The 5,000-nt window shown below is 54.0% G+C and overlaps 1 non-coding gene across 1 annotated transcript in view; it reads left to right on the top strand.

Moving 5' to 3' along the window:
- The first annotated feature begins 4,077 nt into the window (after positions 1–4,077).
- The window catches only part of LOC124772177, a 1,909-nt gene continuing 986 nt past the window's right edge, over positions 4,078–5,000 (top strand). Inside the window, exon 1 of the ribosomal RNA XR_007013845.1 lies at positions 4,078–5,000. This exon is cut by the window's right edge and continues 986 nt beyond it. This is a non-coding gene — a ribosomal RNA (small subunit ribosomal RNA).

Below are 5,000 nucleotides of genomic sequence, written 5' to 3'. Positions count from 1 at the left end.
CCAGCATGGAACAACATCCAGTGCATCCTCTCCGCCACATTACACAATCCACACTATCACAACCAGACCAGGAGGTCCATGCGGAAAATAGAATATCCCACCCTTTCGACATCCACCATTGCGCAGATAAGGCACCAACACCCACACATGTCCTATACAACGGTGCACCCAACATCACAATAGTACCTCCTGTCACAGCGCACAAACAATGACATGAGTCAAAGACACAGGTCTGACACAAGCATAGAATTGGAGCGCCGCCTCTAATAAGCCAAAGGTGCATCCTGACGTGACAAATCTCATCATGTCACAAGCATTCACTTACTATAATCACTATCAACGAACCTGCCGCCCCGCCCCCCCCCCCCCCCCCACACCTTTCCTTACAACAACGTGTAACCTAACCTAACCCATGTTGTACCTTAACCTAACCCATGTTGTACCTTAACCTAACCCATGTTGTGCCTTAACCTAACCCATGTTGTGCCTTAACCTAACCCATGTTGTCCCCTAACCTAACCCAAGTTGTCCCCTAACCTAACCCATGTTGTCCCTTAACCTAACCCATGTTGTGCCTTAACCTAACCCATGTTGTGCCTTAACCTAACCCATGTTGTCCCCTAACCTAACCCATGTTGTCCCCTAACCTAACCCATGTTGTGCCTTAACCTAACCCATGTTGTCCCCTAACCTAACCCATGTTGTGCCTTAACCTAACCCATGTTGTCCCCTAACCTAACCCATGTTGTCCCCTAACCTAACCCATGTTGTCCCCTAACCTAACCCATGTTGTGCCTTAACCTAACCCATGTTGTGCCTTAACCTAACCCATGTTGTCCCCTAACCTAACCCAAGTTGTCCCCTAACCTAACCCATGTTGTCCCCTAACCTAACCCATGTTGTGCCTTAACCTAACCCATGTTGTGCCTTAACCTAACCCATGTTGTGCCTTAACCTAACCCATGTTGTCCCCTAACCTAACCCATGTTGTCCCCTAACCTAACCCATGTTGTGCCTTAACCTAACCCATGTTGTCCCCTAACCTAACCCATGTTGTGCCTTAACCTAACCCATGTTGTCCCCTAACCTAACCCATGTTGTCCCCTAACCTAACCCATGTTGTCCCCTAACCTAACCCATGTTGTGCCTTAACCTAACCCATGTTGTGCCTTAACCTAACCCATGTTGTCCCCTAACCTAACCCATGTTGTCCCCTAACCTAACCCATGTTGTCCCCTAACCTAACCCATGTTGTCCCCTAACCTAACCCATGTTGTCCCCTAACCTAACCCATGTTGTCCCCTAACCTAACCCATGTTGTCCCCTAACCTAACCCATGTTGTCCCCTAACCTAACCCATGTTGTCCCCTAACCTAACCCATGTTGTCCCCTAACCTAACCCATGTTGTGCCCTAACCTAACCCATGTTGTGCCCTAACCTAACCCATGTTGTGCCCTAACCTAACCCATGTTGTGCCTTAACCTAACCCATGTTGTCCCCTAACCTAACCCATGTTGTCCCCTAACCTAACCCATGTTGTCCCCTAACCTAACCCATGTTGTCCCCTAACCTAACCCATGTTGTCCCCTAACCTAACCCATGTTGTGCCTTAACCTAACCCATGTTGTCCCCTAACCTAACCCATGTTGTCCCCTAACCTAACCCATGTTGTCCCCTAACCTAACCCATGTTGTCCCCTAACCTAACCCATGTTGTCCCCTAACCTAACCCATGTTGTCCCCTAACCTAACCCATGTTGTCCCCTAACCTAACCCATGTTGTCCCCTAACCTAACCCATGTTGTGCCCTAACCTAACCCATGTTGTCCCCTAACCTAACCCATGTTGTGCCTTAACCTAACCCATGTTGTGCCTTAACCTAACCCATGTTGTCCCCTAACCTAACCCATGTTGTCCCCTAACCTAACCCATGTTGTGCCTTAACCTAACCCATGTTGTGCCGTAACCTAACCCATGTTGTGCCTTAACCTAACCCATGTTGTGCCTTAACCTAACCCATGTTGTGCCTTAACCTAACCCATGTTGTGCCTTAACCTAACCCATGTTGTGCCTTAACCTAACCCACGTTGTCCCCTAACGTAACCCACGTTGTCCCCTAACGTAACCCACGTTGTCCCCTAACGTAACCCACGTTGTCCCCTAACGTAACCCACGTTGTCCCCTAACGTAACCCACGTTGTCCCCTAACGTAACCCACGTTGTCCCCTAACGTAACCCACGTTGTCGCCTATCGTAACCCACGTTGTCGCCTAAACCTGCTCTGTAATTGTTATACGACTCGTTCAATTAGTGTAGTGTTGCCCACCCGCAACCCTCGCAATATAGTTCGCTACTCGCACTGCCCGCTCCCCTGTGTATCGCTTCATGTTAAACACCTTGCAAGTCTTGCTGACTTTCCACATGCTCCTGCTGTACACTGTAATGTGGATGGCAGCAGGGCGTACATGCCGCCCCCCCCCCCCCCCACCTCTCCCCACGTCCCCACCTTGCCCCCTGCCTTCGCAAGGTGGTTGGTGACAAGTTTGCATGTTCAATGCCCTTCGCATGCGACGTACGCAGGCTACGTTGTGGTGCGGCCTGTGTCAACTGTCCGCTGATGTCGTACGCGTGAACCACAATCTGTACTGCACATTCGTCCTTATGTACTGAATGATACATCGTGGCACATGTGTGACCGTACAACGACTGCGCCCAAAAACGGCGGACCATACAGTGCAAATATTGTGCACGCAGCTACGTGTCGTCTCCCTATGAGAGCTGGATTGCAGTGTGGTACGCCATAGAGACGTGTGGGAGGAACGGACGCCGTGGATGGCGATCAGCATGAGCTGTCTGTTGATGTATTCGGACCTAGTCGTCTCTCCTCACACACCGTGATGGCATGGTGCAGCGCGTTCCATATCTGCGACATGCTACAGAAGCCGGTTGACAGTCGTTCGAGCAATGGACATCGCATACGTACGGGGGCCACCTTCCACGTATTGTCTAGGCGTGCACATTTTGTTGCGTGTATGTGGGCAGACGTAGTGTGGCGTGACACCTGACACAGGCATGCAATAATGGTTGAAGTTGCAAATGGCGATGGACGCCTACGTTTTCTGGTGAAGTTACGCAAATGAAGAAATGGTAACCCGTTGTGGTGCGGTTGTTCTCGCTAGGGGTGAATCGGTGATGGCGACGATAGGTTGAGGTACTAACCGGTTGTTCCAGCGATACCCACCATGCCGACGAAACTGAACGGCATCTGGGTGTGAAGCGATACGCGGCGGTGGCTGGGTGGGACCGTCCCCGGCCGGTGAGGGGGCGCCTCCCGGCGTGCTGGCCGCGCGGTGCGTGGGCGCACGCGCTACAGCCGGCTGGTGGGGGCGGCCAGTGGCAGGCGCGCCGGCCGACGGACGCGGCAGGCGTCGCAGCTGCGCGCCGGCGCACCCTGCGCGCGGCGCCGTGCGGCCAAAGTAGGTCCTCGCGGGCCCGGTGCGAAGCGCGGTGGACATCTGCAGTGTGCTGGTCCGATTGAGGACTGTGTGCGTTGAGGATGCGCCGCCGCCCGGCGCTCGGCGCCGCGACGCCGTCTGCTGCTCGGTCGCCCCAGCGGTTCTCGCTGGTGGTTTGTATCGCAGCTGTGCGGATGTGTTGGCGTGTGCGCTGTGCTGGGAGAGTTCGCTTCGGCACCCAAGTGGGGCTTTTGTCCTTCTGTGGCGCTGGCGTTGGAGCTGCCGGTCACCGTAGGTGGCGCGTGTTGTCTCCCGCCGGCAATGCCACGACAGCACGCTCCCGGGCCTCTGTCGGCAGCGGCAAGCTCAGTTGGGAGCACGGGTGGTCGCACCGAAAGCGTCTACTCGCCTAACTCCGGGCGATTGCGCCTCTCTCGAACCCGACCAAGTACTTGGGACGGCGCTGCGCGCCGCCGGGACCTGAGAGGGTTTCGAGGTGTATTGTGCAGGGGAGCTCAGCCTCCTCCTGTTTGCAGAATGATTGAGCGGACGCTTGCGTGTTCGCGCGGGCCCCCGGGACACACTCCCGGGCGGCCGGCTGCTCAGCTCTAGTTGACGCAGCTCCCTGGTTGATCCTGCCAGTAGTCATATGCTTGTCTCAAAGATTAAGCCATGCATGTCTCAGTACAAGCCGCATTAAGGTGAAACCGCGAATGGCTCATTAAATCAGTTATGGTTCCTTAGATCGTACCCACGTTACTTGGATAACTGTGGTAATTCTAGAGCTAATACATGCAAACAGAGTCCCGACCAGAGATGGAAGGGACGCTTTTATTAGATCAAAACCAATCGGTCGGCTCGTCCGGTCCGTTTGCCTTGGTGACTCTGAATAACTTTGGGCTGATCGCACGGTCCTCGTACCGGCGACGCATCTTTCAAATGTCTGCCTTATCAACTGTCGATGGTAGGTTCTGCGCCTACCATGGTTGTAACGGGTAACGGGGAATCAGGGTTCGATTCCGGAGAGGGAGCCTGAGAAACGGCTACCACATCCAAGGAAGGCAGCAGGCGCGCAAATTACCCACTCCCGGCACGGGGAGGTAGTGACGAAAAATAACGATACGGGACTCATCCGAGGCCCCGTAATCGGAATGAGTACACTTTAAATCCTTTAACGAGTATCTATTGGAGGGCAAGTCTGGTGCCAGCAGCCGCGGTAATTCCAGCTCCAATAGCGTATATTAAAGTTGTTGCGGTTAAAAAGCTCGTAGTTGGATTTGTGTCCCACGCTGTTGGTTCACCGCCCGTCGGTGTTTAACTGGCATGTATCGTGGGACGTCCTGCCGGTGGGGCGAGCCGAAGGCGTGCGACCGCCCCGTGCGTGCTCGTGCGTCCCGAGGCGGACCCCGTTGAAATCCTACCAGGGTGCTCTTTATTGAGTGTCTCGGTGGGCCGGCACGTTTACTTTGAACAAATTAGAGTGCTTAAAGCAGGCAAGCCCGCCTGAATACTGTGTGCATGGAATAATGGAATAGGACCTCGGTT

This window comes from Schistocerca piceifrons, unplaced genomic scaffold, assembly GCF_021461385.2.
Source record: "Schistocerca piceifrons isolate TAMUIC-IGC-003096 unplaced genomic scaffold, iqSchPice1.1 HiC_scaffold_936, whole genome shotgun sequence".
Lineage (NCBI taxonomy): Eukaryota > Metazoa > Arthropoda > Insecta > Orthoptera > Acrididae > Schistocerca > Schistocerca piceifrons.
The sequence above is the reverse complement of the archived record's forward strand: the minus strand, read 5'-3'. Positions and strand labels throughout refer to the sequence as shown.